Source organism: Lissotriton helveticus, chromosome 8, assembly GCF_964261635.1.
Source record: "Lissotriton helveticus chromosome 8, aLisHel1.1, whole genome shotgun sequence".
NCBI lineage: Eukaryota > Metazoa > Chordata > Amphibia > Caudata > Salamandridae > Lissotriton > Lissotriton helveticus.
Genome location: NC_136069.1, coordinates 1,590,561,488 through 1,590,587,175, shown reverse-complemented (window position 1 = coordinate 1,590,587,175; position 25,688 = coordinate 1,590,561,488). Strand labels below are relative to the sequence as shown.

The 25,688-nt window shown below is 45.3% G+C and overlaps 1 protein-coding gene across 1 annotated transcript in view; it reads left to right on the top strand.

The window, feature by feature from the left end:
- Positions 1-3,252: 3,252 nt before the first annotated feature.
- The window catches only part of ARAP1 (ArfGAP with RhoGAP domain, ankyrin repeat and PH domain 1), an 800,765-nt gene continuing 778,329 nt past the window's right edge, over positions 3,253-25,688 (top strand). The window contains exon 1 of the mRNA XM_078658604.1: positions 3,253-3,288. The gene's annotated coding sequence lies outside the window, so the exon portion shown is untranslated. The remainder of the gene's footprint in view (positions 3,289-25,688) is intronic.

Sequence of the window (25,688 nt, the reverse complement as noted above, 5' to 3'; positions counted from 1 at the left end):
AGCCCCTCCTGCGTTTGCCCCTATATTTGTAGGTCCCACTTAATTTTTTAGATTTGTAGGTCAATCTGCTGTGCATCTTGAATCGAGGAATATGACCACCTTCTGTACTGGTTGATGGCTCTCAAGAGGATGAGGTAGAAGCTACATGGCCCCTATTATTTACTATAATGGAAAGGATAAGATGCCTCAAGACCTCCTAAGAGCCAACTCAAGAAGCAGGTAAGACAGAAAGTCTGCCCGACCAGGAGGTGCCTACCAGCCAACCGTCCCAAGGTTCTGTTCTCGAACCCCCCACCCCGCATGCAGCAACCCTGCATGCAAGCAAGAAATCCTGCGTGCAGGAATACAACACCAGCTTCTTTTGTGTATGTCCCTAGAATAGTGTCGCAATCCCATCAAGAGTACCCAGAGAACCCATGCCCCAGCATCCAGGGGGTGGGGTTCTTTGGGGACAGGAGGAGATAGATTACCGCCAGGAACATTAGGCAAGATCAGGCAATACTGGTACTTTTTTCATGGCATGGTGGGTTTAGACTTTCTTTTAAGGTTGGAAGAGGTCACACAATAAAAGTATTGAGAACGGGAATGTGGAAGCATGGTCAGCAATGCTGGGTTGAGGGAGGGACTTCTGGGTCTAGGCGGGCAGACAATATTTAAGACCCACACAGACACTGAGAGCCTGCCAACACCTCTCAGTTGTTTAGTCTCTCTTCACTTTTGAACAGTTTGTCACTTGGCTTCTGTGTCCCCACTCTTGGTTGCTATTTTGTTTCCCTTTTTGGATCCTTGCCCCTTTTGACTTTTATTGCCAAGTCTCCCTCTCTTCTTCCTCCAGTTTCCTGGGTTCCTCATACATACACTCTGCCAGACTCTCTGCTACCTAACCTGTTTGTTGCTCCACTCCTACGTGCTGTCAGTGTACTGCCTCTCCATCTTGACAGTACTGCCGTGGAGTCAGTGTGGACCAGCCTGCTACCACCGCAACAACACTGCCACATCAGTGTGCTGCCAGCACTCCCACTTGGTAGCTCTGAATCCTCATCTCGGTAGCTCCGGCTCCAGACCTGATTCCTGGTAGGACCGGAGCTAGTCACTGCACCTGCCTGCTGAGTGAGAGATAAGTGATAACGCCACAGGTGTGAGACACTGTGGACCTGAATACGAGTTTGGCGGTGCGGTGCCGGGTTTGACCCGCCGCCACACAGCCAAACCCATGGTCAGGCTGCCCGCCAGATTACGAGTTATTCTCGTGTCTGGCAAACTTTATTTTGATGTCTCCATGGCGGTGCCATGAAAATGAGCACCGCAATGGGAATGCAAAAAACAGTTTCTGCACGGTATGGATTGTAAAGTCCATGCCGTGAAGGAACTGTGGTGCATGCACATAGGGGGGAACATGTTGTGACCTCCTGCATTCACCCCAGGGCACTGAGGCACAATGGGGCCCTGTAGGGCCCCCTTTGTTTCCTCTCAGCCACAGTTTTCATGGCAGTGGAACCGATATAAAAACCGTGGGTGTGGGTTCACGCCAAATATATTACTGCCTTTACACCGCCGCAACATCACCAGGGAACGGAGGTTTCCTGCTGGCTGCTGTGGGGCTGGGGCGGTCCGACCACCCAAATCGTGATAAGGAGCTCAGGAGACCACCACTGCCGCGAGTCTGGCAATCCGTGGACCAACAGACTAGTAATCATGTGTTTGTTTCACTATCATATTGATCCTTTTGCTTTCTCTGTTTTAAGATTACCAGGCAGTGGTTCTGAGACAATCCTAGGGTGTGAGTGGCACCATTCTGAATAAGTGGCTCAGGTGTTTTTTTACTCTTCTCCCATTTTTTACGGGGATCCTAACTGACATATCACTATTTAGCTCCTTGGTTGTTATAGGTGGACCATTGCGATTGTCGACTGCTTCCTTTGAGGACCTTTTCCCTTAATTTCAGATACTAACAATGACCTGCCGGGTCAGGTGGCTTAGTGCGTCCACTGTAGGGGCCTGTGTTCAACCTCATGGTCAAAGGTTCAAATCCTGGCAAGCCCACTCAGTCTTTCTACCTTCTGAGGTCGATAAAATGCATACCATTGAGTTGGGTAACAATATGTTATTCAGTGCCAAGATACCCTTGGGTGAATGTGCATCCAGCACCATCTGTGGTTGCACTGGTCTCCACATCCCGCTTCCCAAAAGGGCTCTGGGTGATCTTCCCCAACCCCTACACCTGGTGGTAGCAAATCACCCCATCCAACCTTCCTCAACATCCGTAGGGCATTTCTGATCCTGCCACGCTACCTCACTAAACCTCCTTATACTTATCCCCCCACAACTCTCAGCTCCCGAGCTCTTCCAACAGCCACCTCAAAACTTAGTCCAGTCCTGTTTTTTCAGTGTTAGAATTCTGGGACTTGTAGTCCTGTATTTATATTGGGTACAATAAGACTACAAGTCCCAGAATTCTAAGAAAAAACAAACCTGGCCTAAAGTTGACTAGGTGGACCTAGTAAACTTGACAGCTACGTGATTACAAACCCATCACTATATACATACATGAGGCCCTGAACACTGAAACTAATCAGCTATCGTAAGCACGCTGCCTAAAACAAATTAAATCAGTAAAACAAATACACCCGGCTTACAAACCGTTAAGAAATTGACCCTTTAAGAGAATACAAATGCGGTTTAGAACTAAGTAGCACACTGAAAAACATGTTCATTTAAGGATGTTACTAATTTGGAACACTTGGTTCTGAAACTAACTTGATAACTTTGTTATCTCTCCCCTGGCCCCTCATAATGCTGTCTGTGTCAGCTACTTTATTAAAAGGCACGCCAAACCCTAAAACACAGTGTTTATAAACTGTACAACTTTTGACAGTCAACTTTTGACAAAACAAACAAACATGGTAAAGTGTGACAAGTTGACCCCCTGCCTGTTGCTCATACGGGTCCCTTTTAAATAGCCTATGGGGTTTGTTTGCTGCAGAGCTGTCAGACAAAGTGCCAGGGACCCGGCAGAGCTCATTAGCTTTCAAGTAGGAAAATGCAAAAAAGTTATTGTTATTTTCCCCCAAAGTCGGAAAACGGAAAACGTCTGACATTAAATACCACAAGCTACCCTCTACATGCACCACACACGACCCTAATTAGCAGCACTGTGAAATACTGAAATCCCAAACTTTAAATCTTCTCAACTTCCTTCTCCTCCCACCCCTCTACCCCGGGTGCTTTTGGTTTAGTCCGTCACCATGGTCACAAGGGAAAAGGTCAGTCTGCTGATCCGCTGCTTAGGTCAGTAATGCACATTTTCAGAGTTTTAAAAAAAATACAAGTTTAGTTGTGAATGTTTTTGGGGGTGTAAAGGCAGATTGTCGGAGAAGGGTGAGGGACGTACAATAGTGTACACTTGTGTGTGGGTGATTGGGGGAAGTGGGGGTTTGTTATCATGGTGCGGCTGCTCTACTTTAGTGGTCTGGGAAAGGATGTTTCGCCCACGCTGACAACTGATGTTTGTTGGCACTGGCAGGCAAGTTCAAATATTGTCTTTTAAAGCAAGACACTAGAGTTATATTCCCTTGTAGCCCGTCGGCAGCGAGCTACCGTTTGCCCTCGTCTGTTTGCTTTTTTTTGTTGAATTGTTGCAGCTTTTGTCTTGCGAATATTATATTCGAAATGCCTTGCCCCATTACTTGTATGTTTTTTTTGTGCCTCAATGGTTTCAACGTTTTTTTATTCTTCTAAGAACTGCTTTATTGTGCGAGGTTCCTGTTATAAAATGCAGAGCTTTCTCGAGCAGGCACAGATTTTGCTGACAGGTGTTTCCCAGGCATCTCTGAAGGTTTCATACCTCCGACGCATATTAAGAATATATTTTATTTATTCAAATAATTTTTGTCATTTAAAGTGAATGACTGCAAAGCACAAGTCCTTTTTTAAATTTTACACGTTTTAAACAGAGCATGTCGTGCACAGGTCTCCACTTTGAGTCTCTGCCATACTAAGCGCTTTTTCACTGGTCCTGCTGACACAAGGGATATTTGTGAGTAAGCTACCAGCACGGTTGTGCTCAAGAAGCTTTTTTTAACCGGATACATTACTGAAAGAAGAGTCCCCAAAGAGATTATGAAGTGCCCTCAAAGCATGACACTTTCTCCAGGTTTTACCATCAAATGTAACCAGTAACAGAAATAGATAAGCTAATATATAATTTACAGTGTGTAGTTAATAAACAACAACACAGTTTAAATAACGTAACAGTTGTTAGGACATACAGATAATTATTAATGATAAGCATTGTTAAAAACAGAACAGACGGATTTCAGTATTCGTAATAAAAAATGTAACAAGAATCAAACCCCCACTCAATCTGTCCTATTGAGAGAAGCCAAAACAGGGTAAATTGCGGTGTTTCGAGTTCCATGCTGTCATACACACCGACAGACCATGTCTTATTTTGTGTTTCAACAAACCCCACAGTCCAAAGGCTCGCACTGGTATGGTGGTAGGGCAAGCACATATTTATTCTGTGCATACTTCATACATTTGACAATCGCAGAGTCTAATTCTAAGTCTACGAAAAGACACTTCAACAGGCATTGGCAAAGCCAATCTATTGTGCCTTTTAAAAACGTATTGCAATGCCTGTTTCCTTTGGCAGAGGCCAGTGTCTTTTGTAAATCTTGTTCAGCAGTCTTGGAGCAGTGAACAAAAAAAATATTAATAATAAAGTACCTGAAACCACTTTTGCAAAAAGAAGCTACCCAGTAGCAAATTGCAACAGCTGCATCCTCCTGCAAAGTGAAAATAAATAAAAATAGGACAGAGAGGACAAGAGAAGCAATGGATGAGTGGAGATTTGGTGGGAGGAATTAAACTTTGGTGATGAACCTTTTACTTAACGATAATCTTCATTACCCCGATTAGACGTCCTCCTCCTCCCAGTCCTCAAGTATAAGGCGTCCCTTCCTCCACGACAGCCCATCAAATATAAAAAATTTCTCTTAACAGAAAAAGATAGAGAAGTCCTATATCCATGTCTAATAACATCTTATAAATAGCCCCTCCCCCACCTTGCTTCTGTCACCAAACAAGTAAGTGAACAATGGCGGTGCAACATAGGGAGGGAGAGAGTGAAGCTGATTGGAACAAGGAGAACTCCTAATCTGGGTACTGAAGATTACTGTAAGTAAAAGTTTCATTACCCCTCACAGAGTCCTCCTCGTCTCAGTCCTAATATATGAGGATCTCACAAGAAAAACACTTGCACCGCCACTGAATGCCAAAAACACTTTAATCCCCTCCACAATGACATCATTGATGAGGACAGAACTGCAGAACCAAAGTTATGAAGAAAAGAGTTTGACAAATCCAAATGATAATGTTTAATGAAAGTGTGACTTGAGGACCAGTCAGCTGCCCTATCTATCTCCACTAAGGCCACTAACCCCTGCAGCCCCGGCCCATGAATTTGATCGCCCGGCAAAGGAATCCCTTTATGAGAAATTGGGTTGTCAGTTGATTGAGGTGTAATCTCTGATCAAGCAGCAGCCACAATCCCTTGCAAGGTGAACCACAAAAAGTCACTAAATTAACCTGTGCTCAACCCTGGGTAGCCTGGGACAAAAAGCAGTCTGGCTTTACTTATAGGTAATGTGTGGTGTGCTGCTCAAATCTAGGTTTTTTCATTTGAAATCTAGGACTTGTGGTACTGTTTTGTAATGGAATAAACAAGACTACAAATCCCAGAATTCAAAGAAAAAGCTTGGACTGGAGCAGCACATCACGAGAGCTGGGAAACTTGGCAGGGCTGTAGAATTCTGGCACTCGTAACCTAGATCTATACTGGGTAAATTAAGACTACAAGTCCTAGAATTCTAAGAAACAAAATGGACTGGCCTAACCTGTGCTTAACCCTGAGTAGATTGGGAGCAGCTTTACTTAGAGGCCATGTGTAAAATATTTTTGCAGCACACTAACAGTAATAAAGTGAAAAGAAACCCAACACAAGGAAAATCCCAAACCAATTTAGAAAGGTAAAGTATATTTTAATAGATTATTTGACACCAACACAACAAAAATTCAATCAGTAGAACCGGAGTTATGAATTTTTAACGTTTTAAGTGAAATCTAGCACCTAAAAGATCAAAGCGCCAACCGCAGACATTCTGTCGCCCAAGACCGGGTCAAAGTCGAAAGTTAAGGCCCATCGCCATGGAGCGTGGTTCAGATACAAGAAGTGGATTGCGCTCAGTCAACGCTAACCTGTGGGCTTAGAAAAATTCTTGAAGAAAAATGTCTGAGAAGGTAAAGTTCAGCGGGGCAGAGCTGTTGGGGGGTGTCCGAGGAGGGAACGTCATCGTCGGATGGCCTTAGTTCGAAGCTGCGGTGAAGATTCTACTTTCAGACTTAGTCTCTGAAATTGAAGTCGAAAAACTCCAGCTGACCAAAGCAGAAGGCTGTATGCTGAAGACAGTTTCACAAGGTCTCATACCCCATTGGCAAAGGACCACTGCAATGGATTTTTTGCTGCGGAGAAGAACTTAACGGGAGAAGCTGCAAAGTCACTCCGACTGGCGATGCACCTCCGGCAGATAGGAGAGCAGGTTGGTCTGGTTTTCTCCTGGTTATCATAGCACTTTTTTGTCAAATTTTGTCTAAGTCCTCAGTTTTGGAAATTGGCCTTCTGGGCACCTTTAGCACCACACCCAACTGTCCAGGACTGGTAGCACACCCCTTAGGGGTTCAGGGCTACCTCAGGCTGGGTGCTGGTGAGGGTTCAAGATGGTGGGCGCCTTCTATGTCCCTATGGCTCTGAACAGGAGGCCACCAAAATAGCCCTTTGAGTCACTTCTGGTAGTCCTGTGTGCAGATAAAGAATCAGTGCTCAACAACAGGGCTGGCCTCTGAGGGTTTAAGGCAGGATCCAGGCAGCAAAGCAGTCCTTCCAGGTACAGCAGCAGTCTGGCAGAGTGCACAGCATCAGGGAGTCCTCTGGGAGTCCTTCCACAGGCCCAGTAGTGAACTAGAGAGTGGGTCTGAAGGTCCTATTTTTATACCCTGGTGCCCTTCTTCTGGAAGGTGGGAGAAGCTTCTGGAAAGGTTCTTTGAAGTGCATGACATTTTCTGACTCCCCTGCCCTGGCTCCAAGCTGCCTGCAGGGACAATACATGGTGGTTATGCCCTTGGTGTGAAGGCAGAGCACAGGCTATTCAGGTGTAAGTGAGACTGTGCTGAGCTCCTCCCCCATCCTGCAGCAGATGGCCCATTGAGGCACACCTAATCCCTCTATTATGTGATTGTCTGGGAGGAATTCACAAAGTCTAACTGTCAGCTACATCCAGTCTTGTACCAAAGACCGGCTTCGAACACAAAGGGCTCAGGGTAGGAAAATGTCAACTTTCTAAAAGTTGTGTTTTCAAAATTATAATGAAAAATCCGACTTTACCAAGAGGGTTTATCATTACAATTCCATAGGTACCAAACATGCCATATCTACTGGCTCCCCATTAGGAATACCAGCTGGTACATTTAGTTTACAGGCCCTGGGTATAAAGTATACTACTCTACAAGGAACGTATAAGTAAATTAAATATGCCAATCAAACCATGTTTAGGGGAGTGAGCACAAGCACTTTAGCACTGGCTAGCAATGGTAAAGTGCACAGAGTCTTAAAGCCAACAAAAACTAAATCCAGCAAAAATTGGAGGTAAGTAGGTTTGGAGGGAGACCACCCTAAGGCTGACAGTTAGATCACCCTTCCACATAATCCACCTACTCAGTGTAGACTTCAGTACTGCCTTACCTTTGGCTACAGAGCAATGAGCCAGAAAGACAGATGTCAAATCTTGAAATGAACTGCTTCGCTTGAGATATATACTCAAAACCATGTTTATCATCTGGAGAGGATGGAATGGAACTGGCAGCAGTATCCTGAAAAACAGCAAGGATGACCTCTTGAGAAAAATGAAATGGAGTTGCCACCTTCGGAATGAATTTAGTGTCAAACCGCAAAAAACCCCGTTAGGGAAAAAAACATAGGTAAGGATGAGAAATAGTTTGCGCCCTCGACTCGCCCAACCTGCGAGCCAAAATAATGGCAACCAGAAAATGACTTTTAGAAAAGACATGTAAAAGAGGCTGACTCAAGAGGTCCAAGAGGATCTTTTTGCAAACCTCTCAGAACAACTGATAAATCCCAAGATGGGAAGGGGTTATAAAAGGTTGGTTTCTGCAACTGAAAACACTCCTTATTAGCTTCGAGACCCAAGGAGTTACTTGAGAAGGATCTCCTGAAAATTAATAGAAGGCTATAATTACAGCCCACTGGGTTTTCAATGTGGAAGAAGCTAAGCGTTTAAGAAAGCCATCCCCAAGAAGATCTAAGATTTTAAAAGGGTCAATATTCATAGGCGTGGCAGACTTTTCTGCTCACTGCTTAGAAAACACATTCCAATGTTTCCTATATGAATGAAGAGTAGAAGCTCTTCTGGAAGGCTAAAGGTCCCTATCCACTTGTTCAGAACATCCTAAGCTCTGTTACACTTGTTGTTCCACAACCGAGAAAGCTCTATGGATAAACTGTTAGGAGAGGAAACGGCAACTGAGGTGGAGCCAGTAGAGATGAAAAAAACGCCCTGTGACTGGTTGAAAAGAATAAAAAAAAACAAGGGTACAGTGGCCAGAATAGGGTCATTAGCATCACTCTGATGCCCTCCCCCCTGATCTTCTGTAACACCCTTGGAAGGAAAGGAATCCGAGGGAATGCACAGAGAAACCCCTGAGGCCAGGTATTGGACATGGCATCCACTGCCCATGCCTCAGGAGAGAGGTCTCCGTACAAACTGTAGGTACATTGTGTTGGTCTGAAAGGCAACGGGGTGCCGAACCTGAGCGATATCTGAGAGAACTGGTGAGTGGACAGGTGAAAGTCAATTGAGGATGGTACATTGCGACTCGGACCGTTCCCCCGATAGTTCATATCCCCCTTGATGTACACTGCTTTCAATGCCATGACCCACTGTTCCACCCAAGCAAAAATCGGTGCTGATAGTTGTTTGAGAGACCCTACCTTCGTCCCCCCTTGATGGTTCAGGTAGCACCTCAGCACTTAATTATATATTCTGAATAAGACATTCTTGGTTATCAGTGGAATCTGAGAGAATAAAAGAGCTTTCACAATTGCACACAACACCCGCCAATTGAACAACTGTGTCTTCTCCCAGGAAGACCACGGGGCATTCTGTTCTTGACTCTCTAGAACTGCTCACCAACCCCAAAGACTGGCAACTGTGGTCAATATCACTGAAGATGGACATTGAAAGAGCACCAATTTCTTGACCATGAGAGATCTCTGACAATACTGGGGGTAACTGGAATCCACTGCTCGTTCTTTGCTGAGCTCAGAGACCAATGATCCAAGATGTGATTGACTACAGGTTTTAAGTGGAAATTAACCCATGGAACTACTGCTGTAGATGTTGCTATGAGACCCTGAACCTGGGGAAAAGTCCTCACAGTTCCTTTTAATTGCTAAGGAGTGGTTGCGGACATTGGACACAATTGATGTCCTTCTCTCGTCCGGTAGAAACACCGCACCCACAGTTGTGTTGAACCGGACTCCAATAAGTTGCCTGATCTGTGATAGCACCTTGTTGAGACTTCCGAAGGTTTGAGAAGAATCTCAGTTCCTGGACTGACGTGGTCCCCTTTGTCACAGCTTCCTCTACCTTGGAAAAAGAGGAAACAGAAAATAACCTATCATCAAGATATGGAAAAATAGTAACACCTTTAAGTTATGAAGAAGCCACCATCAGTGCCAATACCTTTGTGAAGATACGCACAAACAACGCTAAATCATACAAGAGAGCTTGAAAATGGAAATGAGACCCTCCCGGGGCAAACGTGAGGAACTGTTAACTCTCCAAATGCATTAGAACATGAAAATATGCATCTTGAGGATGTAATGTCCTGTCAAAAGCCCTCCTTCGAAATGATAGGTATGAGAGATTAAAGAGTCACTATCCTGAAGGGTTCCACTAACACAAAGACATTCAGAGCTTTGAGGTCTAACACTAGACCAAAGCTGCGGTCCGACTTTGGGACTAAAAGGAGAATGGAGTAGAATTCTGTAAGTCTCTGACTCGCAGGTAATGGAACAACTGCCCCTTTGTTCATCAAGGCTTGAACGCCTTCGAGTAGCACAAGGCTTTTGATTGTGTCTCTTGTTAAAGGCATGGCTCTAAAGGCTGCTCCCCGTGTATCCCTGAACTTGATTCAATAGCCATGTTGAACAACTGAGAGGACCCATGAGTTGTTGATTGTCCTAACCCATTGGTGATGGAATTGCTGTAGGCGGCCTCCACCAATGTAGTCCTATTTGTTGGACCTGTTCCTGTGTCTTAGTATAGAAGGTGGAGATTTATTGTAAAACGCAGCCCCTAACCACAGTTCTGTCCTCAAAATTGCCACTTCTCCTGAGAAAAAGCTGACTTCTTGTGAAAGAAAGGTTTTGTCACAGAAAAAGAATTAAAAGGCTTCAATATTTTTTTTCTCCACTGCCTTTTGTGATAAGTCATCCAACTCATTGCAAAAAGTACGAGAAAGGGCGATTTATAGAGCAATGGCTGAACTCAGTTTCCAAAATTGAAGCCACAGAAACATTCAACCTGTAACAGCTGGACCAGCCACCGATGAATAATCCCACAACCATCAAAGGTAGTATCTGAAAGAAATTGAGTCAACAATATCATCGTGGCCAAAAACGGTTTGGATCCTCACTGGCTTGCAAGCACACAGAAATGGCATAGAAATCCTTCAGTAAAGCCTGAGTTGCATAAACTGCATAAGTACTGACTCTGGAAGTGTACATAGCTGCTTCATAACACGGTTTAAGTGAGGCTTCCACCTTTTTATCCACCAGACCAGACAATGTAGAATCCTCCGAAGCCAAATTGAGAAGCCGATACCATAGATGCCAGGATGGTGTTTGCCTTGGTGATTTGTGGAAAAGTGTCTTCAAAGTTCTCCGACAAATATTTCCTGCTAAGAAATTTAGGGATGGAATCCTTGTCCACCTCTTTCCATTCTTTTAGTAACATAGACTCTATCACGCCACTCAAGGGAAGAACATTAGGATCTGTCGCATTATAGAGTGCAAAAAAGCATAATTGTAAGTGTCCCGAGCCTTTTCTTCAAGACCAAGTCTATTCTGAGACGCTTCAGAATTTCTCCCATGGTAATGTGCTTGGATAGAACCACCTCTAGGAGCCTCACCCAATTCGTCCCCATTATCAGATTTAGCCCTTTTAGAATGTGTAATTGTGACTAAGAAGAACCCACTGCTTCTTTGATCAAAGCCTGTAAATCTGACCGGTACATGATGAGGGATGGCAAAGGATGGGGAGAGGATGTGGTCCGTCGGCTAGACTGCCTACTTTGGTGCTGAAAACCAAGGTTCGAGCCTCTGGGTCTTGTCCACATCCTGTGATCCTGGGCAAATTGCTTAATCTCTCCGTGCCTGAATGTGTCCTTGTGTAACGTAACCGGTGCTCATGTAAAGCGCTCCAATACCTTCGGGTTGAGTTTGCGCTATATAAATTTGCATACATTTTTTTTTTTTTTTTAAAGGAACTTTTTATAAGATGTTAATAGACAGGGAAGTAGGATTTCTCTATCTGTTTTTAAAAATGTTTTTACATTTGACGGACTGTCGTGGAGGCAGGGAGGCCTCATACTTCAGGACTGAGGCGAGGAGGACTCCATGAGGGGGTGCTGGTGAGTGGGGAATGGCAGGAGAGCAAAGGGAGAGTGAGTGGGGGGTGTTAAGCGTAGAGACTATATTCAGTGTAAGAGCTTCACACTATGCTTGACTCTATCCTGCTAAGAAGTTGCTGTAACCAGAAGCAAAAGATATTTGTTCAACCACTTCCTTAATTACCTGCTTCAATAGACTACAAGATAGGCTCGCGTCCCAGTGGTGCATCATTTCCAATTATCTCCATAAGCAACCTCCAATGTCAACACAGAACTGCCACACACTCACCATGAACTGCCAAAAAACCCAATGTTAAACCTGTTGCCAGTCTACCTGAAACTGACCATTATTGCATCAGGTTTTCCCTTCCAGGCAGCAATGTGGTTTGCCATTCCCCAATAACAGAGTATTTCCTGTCAGTGATCTTAATAATGCCACCAGTTGCAACAAATATTATCATACCATGCAGTAAATATATTACTGTCGCACAGGTTTGCCATGCACCATAATATTTAGATCCCACCTGAGACAGTGCATGTGCTGTTGCTTGCAAGATCTTTTAGCATAAAAATATAAAAAGAGTTAAAGAGCCTGCCCATTACTGAGCATTGGTTGGCTTCATTGTCATTGCCATTTCCTTGCTTCTCATTGGTGAGTGTGCACCGATTTCAATTTCTCCCTTGTTTTTGTCCCTCCGATGGTGCATGGACCAAGTACTGATTATTTGCATTATTAATGTCCTTCGCTGCTCATGGTTGGGTTCACTTACTTTTTTTTCTTCTGGCTTCTGTTCTACTGCACTCTGCGCCTCTCTCACCATCACCGTCCACCACCAACTGCCAGCATAGTGCAACCAATCCCTGTCTGCATGACTAAAACAAATAATGGCAATGTTTTGTTGTGTATTTCTTTTGTATAGTATTCAGTTTCCGTTTGTGAATTCCAGCATGAATGAATGTATAAAAAAAGCGTTAAAGACACGGCCAGCGTTGACTGCTACATATCCCTTTTTTCCAGCCATGAGGCACAGCAGTCTCGTTTGCATACATCATGGCTAAAAATTAATTAAAGCCAGTAGAACTCACATACGCGAGACCTATTGGCTTTGCCAATGCTTGTTTAGTTAATGGCACAGAGTAGCACTTAAGTACTACACAATATTTCCATCTGTACAAAGAATATGCACATGCCACAAAGTATTGTCATCTGTGTAAAAGGCACCTAACATGCCACACAGGATTGTCTCAATTTCTGCTTAATTGGCACTTTACACACTTTTACCACACATGGTGGGTGATGTTGCTGGGAAGTCACGCAATAATGTGGAATTTCATTAGTTCACAGGAGGATCCTAGGCCAATCAACGTCGGTGTCTTAGTCGTTGGATATGTCCATGCCACCCAATCCTGCTGTCATTGCCACTAGCAGTTTGCTATTCTGCATTGCTTTGCCATGAATGCCAGATGGTAGTGAATATATGATAATACAACGCTAACGTTTTCCACGCATGGCATTACCACGCGAATTTTACTTCGCATGCGTCTTTACCACGCAGCATTTTCCAACGCACGATTATACACCGCAAAATGTACGTTACTTAACCTCTTACGTCCTGTACATAATGATACTGATAGGCTAAAAAAAATAATTTCCAAACTGCCGAACAAAGCAAAATATTGATGTTTATAACAAACCAATACTACAGATTACCTTGCTTTTTTAATTTTTTAATTTACAATGCGCTTTAATTATATTTTTTTATGTATAAACATTGGATCCTTATCTCACCTCTCCACGCCTTTCACCAGCTGCCCTTCACGGAAACGAGCGTCAAAACACGTTTTGAAAAATAGAGATAGGACTACTATATTGACGTACACGCCACGTCGCTGGGGAGGCTCTTTTCTTGATCGTCAGAGGCACTTAATATCGTTTTTTCTCATTTTTCTTCTTTTTGTTTTTTTTCAATCCGCTTGTTTTTTTGGGGGGGGGGGAGACCCCCAAGGCCCCCCCAAGGCCCCTTTTTTTTATAGTTCCTTTTTCTTAATGATGAACACGCAGGACGAAAGAACGAAGACTGGAAGGAAAGAACGTTGCGTGGTAAAGACGGTCGTGGAATGCACCCGCGTTGAAAAGACGTTTGCGTGGTAAGTGAACCGTAGTAAACGTCACGCGTGGTAAATACTTCGTAGTAAATGATGTTTCCCGATGCTAGTGCCATGCCACACAGGAATGCTTTCATGCCTCTGAATATAACCATGCCAAATAGGGACACTGAAAAACACAATTCAGCGGTCTCAGCTTTTTCCATGTAAATGTAAAGTTGCTGTACTTAGCATTTATTTCACCACCTGCTGCTTAATTTGCAGATTTTAACAAAAACATCCAGCACAAACAGAGCAACTCTTATGACTGACACGGTAAAGTTACCAGGTTACCTTTAAGCTGCTCCTTGCTTTGTTTGGGTATTTAAAGAGGTGGCAGTTTTGTTCAGACTGTGTAAACATCCCCAATAATCAGACTGGTGGATGGGCACAGGAAATAGAAACATAAGGCACTTTAATGTAGTTCAAATATGGGGAAAGGCTGATTCATTCTTTTTCTCGAAAATGAGCCTCTCTACTTTTCACAGAAATTCATGTTTTTGTCACACTTTTCTCAAATAGGCAGTTATTTTATGAGGACAGTAAGACTTTAGAAGAATTCCTCATATGTTGCATCTTTTTTAAGGTCCGTCATCCATAAAGTGCCTGCTAGTAGGGCAGATCACTTATTTATATATATAGTATCATACTATACAGTTCTGCAGGGCTGTTTCTTACTGGCATAAGGGGCTTCTGTAGAGGCCCGGGGTGTTAAAGGAAGGTGAACCTGAAATTGAAAACTAGTTTTAGAATTTAGCTGACTAAACGAGGCACAACCCTTATAACAAAGTGAGTTAACCCCTTCCATGCCGTCATCAGCGTTACCTGCCGTACGCGGATGACGAGCTCAGCTCGTCATGTATCGCGGTAATTTAAAAAATGCCGCACACAGCAGGAAAAGCCGCCGCAGCGATGCGGTTAATGTAGGACGGTTTTCTGCTGAACGCAATATTTAATACTTTTTTAAATAATGTATTTCACTACGGGAAGCAAAAACGACAATGCTATGTCTCCATGCAAGCCAAAATCATGCATTGTGGGCGAATATCATTTTGGATGGGGTATGCAGAAAGTGTATAGCTTAATTACTTAAGAAATGTTTACTTTAATGTATTGGAATGCCTTTGGTATGTATCTATATGTAATATAAATACAAAGACCTGTTCATGCAAGGCTCCTCATCTTGAGGATAATTGTATAAGTGGAGGCGGGGATTCCATCACTCTTTTCCCAGGCACTCCTCACTTTTACCAGAGGTAGTGTCCTCCCACTTTATTGCCTAAATTTTCTTTAAAAAGAACTTTTGCATATGACAGTCACTCCACCCACGTACCCCCTATACATATAGGGATGTACCTTTGATAGTATATCAAAAAAGGTTACATCAATCTATGTGTGAACCTTAATAAAAAATGTGAAAGGAGAAGATGGCACCTCACGTGCACACCACCAGTCGAGCTTGCTGATTGGTACTCACCAGCTATGCTCACTTATCTCATCATTGGTAGCCATCTTGCCTTAAACAATAAAGATGTGTCCCAAAAATTAGTGCAAAAAAATAATAACACTGTGATGTGTGTATCACAACTACCACAAAAATCAAGGCCCCGTGAAAATAAAATTGAGACAGTGTTATTATTTTTTTTTTGCACTAATTTTTGTGTTGAACAGGTATTGCTGTGCCTTTTTGGGCCTGCTACTGCTTTTCTCTATCCTTTTCTTGCTTCTTTTTGTGGTGGGGGAGTATATGAGCTTGTATCTCCTGTCAGGGTTTGGTATCAAACCAAACTATGCTGTCCAGCCCGCTCTGTATCTCGGTGGGTAACTTTTTTTTTTACAATATTGTAGAAAAATGTGACTTGTGGGTACACCGATGTTCTGTCTTGTTCCCATTGTGCTCTCATCTATTCAGGAACTTGCTTATGCTGTCCTCTAGCTTCATGGTCTCTGGCTTTAGCCCCCCTACATCTTGGCGGTCAGGGAATATTTCTCTCAGGGCGGTACATATCCGGTGCTGGTATGAGCTAAATACGGCCCGTCATGCTGAGTCTCTGTTAGTGTTATTGCTGGAATGCAGACTTGGGCGAACACCGTATTTTTCTGTTCCCCAATTAGGTTGCTAAAGACTCTCTTAATGTTGCATATCACTTAGTTGGTACCTGCAGTGTTCCTCTCGAAGCACGTAATCCATTTCCTTGCCCCATCCAATAACGACGGCAACTTTGTTCTTAGTTCCTTTTTGTCCCTCTGGGTCCATGGCACGTATATAACCCCCACCGCACCCTTCTGCAGTAGTGGCACGTTCTCGACCTGGATGGCCCTTCGGGTTTATCCTCAACATAGCGTTTCCCCTTTCTGAAGCATTGCTGCATGTAGGGGAAGTTCCAGTTGGGATTTCCTCCTTCATGTCTGATACAATCCTTCGCTACGGTCATGTCCTCTGGCTCAAATGATCCTTCCATAGGCCAAGACCGATCATATTGGTTCCTCTCCTCAGTCCAGTCTGTTAAAAGCTCGCAAAACGGGCACACCAAACTCTTTCCTTCCTCTCTTGCTATTCTCTCCCTGGGGGTAGGTCTGTCTTTGCCAGGCACCTGTGTGGAGCAGTCCGTGTCCTTGTCGCTGCTCCCTTTGTGTGCACGTAAAGCTGCCATGTTTTTCCTGTATCACGAGTGGGTCAGCACCAGACTGCCTTGATGCTTGATTTCTTGGTGTGACACTGAGCCCTGCTAGCAGTTTTTCGTCTAACTTCGTTTCGTCCTAGCCCTGTTTCCTGTACCTATCTCCGCTTCCTTCATGTGGGGAGCTTGATGTCCTGTGCTCTTTGTCAAATTCATGGTTGCACGCTCTCCCTCTCTTGTGCATGAGCTCACGCCTCAGAACTATGCGCTGCTTTCGTTGACCGGACTTTGATTACAAGTTCCTCTTCGGTTTCCTCCTCCACCACCTGGGCAAATCCTGTAGGCACACCCTCGTCATCAAGAGCTACCCTCCTCTCCCAAGCTCACTGAATCACTGTTGAGCACTGACACAAGCTTACGCTTGCCTGACCCAGTGAGAATGCATATGCTACCCGCTTTTGAAGTGTCACGTTTTGTGTGTAGTGAACGGGGAGTCGAACTTTTGGGGACCTTCAGGGGAACTTGGGCAGTGCTGAAGGTGTCTGGGCTCGCTTGGTTTTGGTTCTCCCGGCATGCTTAGATCTGACTGACCTTGTTTCGGTGGGGGACTTGGCTACTGTCATTACTGGGTTTGAGTAACCTAATGCAGCGGGAGTCGACGTGAACATGCCCATCCCTGCATTTGGTGGGGGAGGTGCTGACAGTTTACTTGCTAACAGCATCGTAGGGCTATCGCCCTTGGCCTCTTTGAGGATGGCTCATAATTCTAATAATGCCTCTCTCTTGTCTCTCTTTAGACCTCCACATTTGGTTTTTATTTGTGTTTTAGTGTGCTCAAATATGTTTGTGTCAAATGTTCCCTCCTTAGGCAGGAAAATGTGTTTGCCTTCATGTGTGATTGCTACTCTTAGCAAAATGTATTTACTCTTTTTTTTTATCTGCTGGGGGAACATAGGGACCGACAGTCCATCGGTGGTGGTCTCACCGCCATCTGTGACTGTATCACTGTCCGCCACATTACGATGGCGGGCGGTTGTATGGTGATCGGAAAGACCGATGGCAACGCATCCGACTGGCTCAAGGAGCCCGTCTGAAGGAGCCACAATCCCTACAATGGTGGAGGTGCCTGCCAGGCATCACTATAGTGATTGTTTCATGCTGGCCTACCTCCCCTGAAAAGGCTGGTGGAAAGGGACATAGGGGGCCCATGCCGCCCCCCTCTTACCCAATGGCCCTCAGACATTGGACCCGGGCCCTACATATCCCTGCACCATAGGTGCATGGTGCCTGCCGCGTAATGCAGGGATATGTGCAGTATCCCCTTTTTGCATTGCGGCGGGTCCTGCAGCACCCGCCGCAATGCAAAACATAGGCATTGTGTCCACCGTGGTGGCAGTCGCATCCTAATGCCCATTGTGGGACTGTCAACACGCTGTCAGACGACCCTGTCTCCAATATGATGGCGTTCAGACTAAAGTCTGACTGCCATCATAATCAGCCCCCTAGTTTCCATGTGCTTTAGTGGGGAAACCATGGCAATTTAGTAATTTGGCTAATACAGTCCAAATAACGTTTTCCTAGTTTAGTTTATCGAATCGTGGTGGCAATTCGTATGTGGTGCATTCTTACAATTGTATGTACTATGAGCTCAATGCTTGCGATTTCTTACATCAAAAAGTCCAAACGAGAATTTAAATGAAACAAGATAAGACTGCATACATAGTATTGTAACACAGGGCAATTATGGAATGAGATAGAACAAAATGTTCATTAAATCAATTTTCGCACAATACAGTTTTCAAAAAAATGTGCATTAAATCAATTTTCGCACAATACAGTTTTCAAAAACAATCAATGCAATATTATCATAGAAAATAGCACATTGCAATAACCTATTCCAATAACTGTCTACAGAAAAAAACGTTGTTGTTCATTGCAATGTATCTTCTAGCAAAAGAAGACTAGCATGGAACACGCCCCTAAGTGACCTGGATAGTCTGCCACGGATATATGACGTTACAACGCATACTTTTACCACGCCTACCATTACCACGCATTTTTTACAACGCAGGATCCATTACAATGCATACCATTACAACGCATGTATTTACAACGCAGGTACCTTTACAACGCATACCATTACAACGTAAGTATTGGTAAGTATATAATATTTTTTTAAATGTAATTTAATTAAAATTAATATAATATAATGTAATTTAATTTAATAAATTTAATTTAATGTAATTTAATTATATTTAATTTTTACCCTGAACCCCTTTACCCAAAAACCCAAAACTGACCCTAAACCCTAAAAATACCCCTTTACCCAAAAACCCAAAACTGACCCTGAACCCTAAAAATACCCCTTTACCCAAAAACTGAAAACTGACCCTAAACCCTAAAAATACCCCTTTACCCAAAAACCCAAAACTGACCCTGAACCCTAAAAATACCCCTTTACCCAAAAACTGAAAACTGACCCTGAACCCTAAAAATACCCATTTACCCAAAAACTGAAAACTGACCCTGAACCCTAAAAATACCCCTTTACCCAAAAACCCAAAACTGACCCTGAACCCTAAAAATACCCCTTTACCAAAAAACCCAAAACTGACCCTGAACCCTAAAAATACCCCTTTACCCAAAAACCCAAACTTATAATATTTTTAATAAAATGATATACTTACTGTAGGAAGGTACCTGACTATGGTTACCCCAGATTTTTTTGCCTGTGTTTAGCTGGTTTTTTGACTTAGTTGACCTGGTTCCCTGCTAATCAGGGCCCCAGGCCATCTGCTCTCTCTGTAAAATGGATTCCATGTACCCTAGGTACATACCACAATTGGAAATGGACTCCTTGTCAGCCCCTGTATAATGCACTATAGGTGCCCAGGGCATAGGGGCCACCAAGGCCTACCAGGGGCTGCAGCATATCTTTTTGCCACCCCTGGCAGGTTCTTAAATTGACACAACTGGCTGATCACTCAGCTGGGGTAAGGTGGTGTAATCACCCCTTACTTAGATATAGTATACCTATATCTAAACCTATATCTGGACACATATAAACCTGTGAGCCACTCCTATGGAAGGTCTCATCAATCCTGGAGGCACAGTGCGTGGTTTCATGTGAGATGGAGCTCTAGCATGAGCTGAGCCTGTCTGCAGCTGTCGGGAACAACTCCCTAAGCTGTTTCAGGATAATGCCATACCATATACTCTTAAGTGCCTTATAATCCTCGCGGTTATATAGCAACTCTGGTTTGGCTTTATCAAAACATGTCGTGTAAGGTGTCATACGATTTGGAATACTATCCCCTCGCCAGTTCTGGTGACGGGGATAGCATTCCACCCCTCTAGAGGGGTAAGACATGTTACTTTACTTTAATGCGGTTAATTTCTAAAAGGACCTTAGATCCACAAAATGGATGCCTCTGCCACAGACAAGAGTCTGACCCCCTGAAGCTGACCGAAACTCAGCCAAATGGGGCCTGGACAAAGGGTTTCCTGTCGCAGGGTGGTGTTACCACCCTCCAGACAGGAGATAGTGGATTGTAGCAGGGAGGTTTGAAAGAAACCAGACACTGCCTGGGGCGCACAAGGCTGCCCCTTGCATAATCCGGCCAAACCGGTTCTGGGGCACTCCAGCCCTCGTGCCAGGGCGGCCTGGATCAAAGGAAAGGGGTGTATCCACCCCCTTCCTGGGTCCCACCCATAGGGGGGGACCTAGCAGGTAATCCAGCTCCCAAAATTAGTATAAGACTGGGAGCGGTGCCAATGCACTTCAGATTATCCTGAAGAAACATAAGAAACGAAATTCTGGACCTTTCGACATCCTACTCGACGTAGAAGCCCGAAGAATCTCCCTTGTGGTCAAGGAGTGACCACCCTGTGCAAACAGGCACCAGCCAGCCATCAACGTCTGCTTTGTTGCAGTTCCCGCCGGAACTCGAGCGACAGAGATCGACGAGATCAAGCTTGCCTGCTTTCCAACAGCCCGATCCACAGTCCCTGCAGAGCTGAGACCCGTGGAGGCGACCGGAAGCGTGGGGCACGCCATCTTGAATTGACCACGAGACGCTGACCGTGCAGCCCACGAGTGACCCTCGAAGCTGTACACCGGGGTTTGAGAAGCCCCAACCCTGAGCCACACTTGCACCGAAGTTCAGCCCTCCACACTCGACGAGTGCTGCGTGGGGCCCTTCTGCTTCTTTTGGCTCAACGCGTTGGCCCGGTCACTTGCCAGCCGGCTAGTGGCCCCTGTGCCAACGAAACTTGAAAATCGACCTGCGAATCTGGTTGCTCCAGATCTGCACCAGCTCCCCTGAAAAGGAGCCCCCCTCTGACCCTCCTGGTTAGAGTGAGCAGCAATCTCCCGGTTCCGCGTGGATTGCTTTTGCCAAGTGTTGTTTGCTCCAACCTTGAAGCCGACAGCGCCGACGGCGAGAGCCTGCGTGGGACAGATCGTGACCCGCTCCTGGACATCGTAGATGCCCCAGAGCCCACGTGACAGCGGAGAGAAGCTCCTCGACAACGACCTGATTGCGCCCGACATTGCCTGGTTCCGTCCTGGTTCCACCCTGGTCACTGCTGAGTGACCCAGACTCTGTCCCCTCTGCTTTCAGGTACTTTTCGACTCGAGTCCACCCTTGGACTCCACCGGACACTTCTCTTTCACCCCGCCTGCAGCCCTTTCAGCTTCAAGCACCAAGAGCCTGCGTGACGAAACCCGACTCAACTTCGACCCTGTGCACCCACTTCCTGTGGGTGAGGTAACTTTGCTCCGCCGGTGTTCCCACACTGGTACACATCTCTAGGGTCTGTGTCTTACGTTTTGTGCCTCTAGGTTCAGCGGAAGTGTCCTTAAACTTTAACTTTACAACTTTTACGCACCATTGGTTAACATTGGTGCATGCGTGCGCTTTCCGCACTGCACCCGAATCCCGTGGGCCTCTCCCGACTTCAGCATTGCTTGTCCCGACTGCTCCCAGCGATTCCCTAGGCCCTAGGCCTAACCACTGTTCGATTGGTATCTCTTATACCACTTGTTTAGTATATGGTTTGAGTGGCCCCCCGGCCTCATCCAAAATTGTGCAACTTTGTATGTTTAAACTGTGCTTTTGATTTAACGCTTGTGCCCCTTTATTCATAAAGAATACTGGGGATTGTTTTTAGTAATAAATACATATATTTTGATAATATATACTTGTGTGGTGTCCTTTCATTTGATATTACAGGATTGTATGTGGTGAAACAGCTCGCTTAACACGACCTCTTAAGTTAAGCCTTTAGGCTGCTTAGTCCATGCTACCCCTAGGATAGCTTGTCTAACAAGGTTGACTTACAACCTGACACCATAAGGGATTGTTTGGTCTGATAATAGGTGGTTCCAGAATTGGAAACATCACCTATCAGGCCAACTTCTCACATTGGTGAGCAGCGGTGCGGATTTGAGCTTGCTGTTGTTTTACCATTGCAATCTTTTATCAAATTGAAAGATCACATCAAGTACCTCTAGGTACATATAAAATCAAAAGCTTAGCATACTTAAGTTCTACTGAACTTAGTAGTTGTAGATTAAAGGGATTAGCACACCCTGGCTACAACTCACTAGCAAGGTACAGTAGGGAAACACTTAGTGTAGGTAGGTGCATCACTTACACCACACTAGAGTCATGTCTGACACAGGAAAAGCCTCAGGGTCTGCTCCTGTGACAGTTGACCTTACCAAGGCAACTTCCAGCTATGACAAATTAACCCGAAAGGACTTGATTGCCTTGTGCATATCAAGAGGGTTAAAAAGGGGCAGAAGTCCCACCTGTCCTATCCTGATAGCCATTCTAGAGCAGGATGACTTAGAGAAGGGAAATGAAGCTCCCTTAGAATCAGGAGATGGAGTGAACCCCCCTGTAACTGATACCACTCCAGAGGAGGAAGAAGAAGAGGAGGAAGAGGAGGAGGAGGAGGACTCAGATGTAGAGGACCCAGAAAAACAGGATCAGAGGGGTAGCCAGGTCCAAGTTGCCAGGCTTAACCAGGCCAACTTAGACCTACTAGGAAATGGAGAGGGCCAGCACCTCCCCAGATCCTACCATGTCATTCTCCCAGGCAACCGAAGAGTGAGATCTCCCTCAGGGGACTCTCATATTTCTAGTGCCTCAAGAGAATCTCAGAGAGGTATGACTGCCTCTCAGAAGGTAGAGCATAGGGCCAGAATGAGGGCTGTCAAACTCCAAATAGAGAGGGAGGAGGTAGCCTTGGCTCAAGCTAGACTTGCCTTGGCAAGAGAGCAGAAATTGTGTGGCTTAGATGCCACTGGTGGCAGCAATATTCCTAAAGAGAAACCCAGGTCCTATGATAGTAGAAACCTGACAAAGATTGTGCCCCCCTACAAGGAAGGGGATGACATCCACAAGTGGATAACTGCTCTTGAGAGAGCCTGCATGGTACAGCAGGTTCCTGAGGAACAGTGGGCAGCAATCTTATGGTACTCCTTTTCAGAGAAAGGGAGAGATAAGCTCCTCACTGTCAGACATGAGGATGCAAACAATTACAAAGTCCTGAAGAGTGTTCTAATAGATGGGTTTGGCTTAACCACTGAACAGTACAGGTTGAAGTTCAGAGACACCCAGAAGACACAGACTCAGGACTGGACTGATTTTGTTGATTGTGCAACTAAGGCTCCGGAGGGTTGGCTACATGGCAGCAAAGTACATGACTTTACAGGATTGTATAATTTGATTATGAGGGAGCAGATCCTAAGTAATTGTCAGAACCAGCTCTTACACCAGCACCTGGTGGACTCTGATCTGACCTCTCCCCAAGAATTGGGAAAGAAGGCAGACAAGTGGGTCAGAACCAGGATTAGGCCTAAGAATCAGGACAGTAACCAGAAGAAGGAGTCTACCAAGCCTCAAGATAAGGGTGGGGATAAAAGTAAAGAAAAGACTTCCCCAGGGCCCCAAAACTCCAAGAATGGGGGTGGGTCCCAAGACACTTCTTCAACAGAGAAAAAGCCCTATTGCCATGTCTGTAAGCAGGTTGGGCATTACAAAACAGACAACTGTTGTCCCAAGAATGGCAATAAAGAGAATATACCTCCAAAGCCAGCTCCAACACCTCCTGTTACTGTCAGCAGTAATCCCCCAGGAAGTGGGAGCACACCCAGGAATCTGGGTGGGTTTACTTTTGGAGCTCAGGTGGACCCTGGCCTATCCAGGTCCCCATCACCAAATGATCTTGTTTATTAGACTGGCATGGGGTTTGCCAACTTCTCTGATTGCCCAAATACTTTGAGCAAATATAGACAAGAACCCATCATCAATGGTTTGAAAGTTGAAGCTTTTAGAGACACAGGGGCTAGCATCACCATGGTGGATGATGGAAAAGTCCCCTCTAAACAACTTTTACCTGGTGCCACATACCAGGTGACAAGCATTGATGGCATCAAAACAAATCATCCCATGGCAGTAGTAAGTCTCAGCTGGGGAGGTGTCATTGGCCCAAAGAGAGTGGCAGTGTCATCAACCTTGCCTGTAGACTGCCTACTTGGTAATGATTTGGAAATCTCAGCCTGGGCTGAGGTTGAACAGGAAACCCATTCTAGAATGGTAAATTCCAATGGAAAGGTTAGTGAGCCTGTAATGGCTACAGCCCCAATTCAAGATGTCCCTCCTGAAAAGGTTGGTAGGGCTGAGAAACTCTCTGCCCCATCTTTAGCAAAAGCTCTTCCTGAACAGAATAGCAAAGCTGTTATGATAACAGCAGAAACCCAAACTGAGTCTCCTCCTGAAAAGGTTGGTGGGGCTGGGATGGCCACAGCCCAAACTCAAACTGATGTGTGTGTTGTGAAGCCGGAAATGATGGATAACTCCACACAAACTGAGAGCACGGAGGAGGAAGAGAAATCTCCCCCTCACCAGACTTTAGGACAGGATCAGCCTCCTCAGGGAACTGATCTTACCCCTGATGAAGGAACTGCCCCAGAGGTTGTTAGGCCTGGCCTGACAGAGCCTCTGATGGCGGTGGACCCTTCTCAGGTGGGACCCAGTCTGGAGCAGGTAACCTGCCCCTCTCTACCTTGCCTTAGCCAGCCCAGGGCTGCAGAGGACAAGAAGGACAGTGAGACCCAGAGGGCCCCCTATCAAATAAAGCACCCCCATCAACAGATTAGGGGCACCAAAACTAGTAGCCCTAGTGAGGTGAAAACTTTAAAAACTCCTGAGGGAGCCCCATTAAAAACAGTTAGGGACCTCCCACAGATGGATTCTGTTGGGCACAGCCAAACCTGGGACCCAAAGGGCCCAAACCTGAACTGTCCCTCCAGCAAGCCAAACAGAGGGACCCAGCCTCCAGCTTTAGGTAGCCAGAGGTTGACCCTGAGAGCACAGTGCAACTCAGTTAAAGAAAGAAAGGCACACATGGTGGAAGATAATTGGAGGAAGCTAAGCCCTAAATTAGTAGAGCCTCACTTCAATACTCAATATCCAAACCAGCCTTTAACTTTGCATAAACACACCCAAGGTAGTGATTCCCTATGGTGGAGACTCTCTAATACCCCAAGGGTGAGGGACTGCTTAGTGGACCATGAGACAGGGGGTACCCATGCTAGTGCAGGTACTTCCTTATATGGCCACTCGGGCAATATAGGCTTACCTGGCCAAGGATAGCCTTATCTCCTTTCGTTTGGGGGGGGTTGTGTAGGAAGGTGGCTACCTGACTATGGTTACCCCAGATTTTTTTGCCTGTGTTTAGCTGGTTTTTTGACTTAGTTGACCTGGTTCCCTGCTAATCAGGGCCCCAGGCCATCTGCTCTCTCTGTAAAATGGATTCCATGTACCCTAGGTACATACCACAATTGGAAATGGACTCCTTGTCAGCCCCTGTATAATGCACTATAGGTGCCCAGGGCATAGGAGCCACCAAGGCCTACCAGGGGCTGCAGCATATCTTTTTGCCACCCCTGGCTGGTTCTTAAATTGACACAACTAGCTGATCACTCAGCTGGGGTAAGGTGGTGTAATCACCCCTTACTTAGATATAGTATACCTATATCTAAACCTATATCTGGACACATATAAACCTGTGAGCCACTCCTATGGAAGGCCTCATCAATCCTGGAGGCAGAGTGCGTGGTTTCATGTGAGATGGAGCTCTAGCATGAGCTGAGCCTGTCTG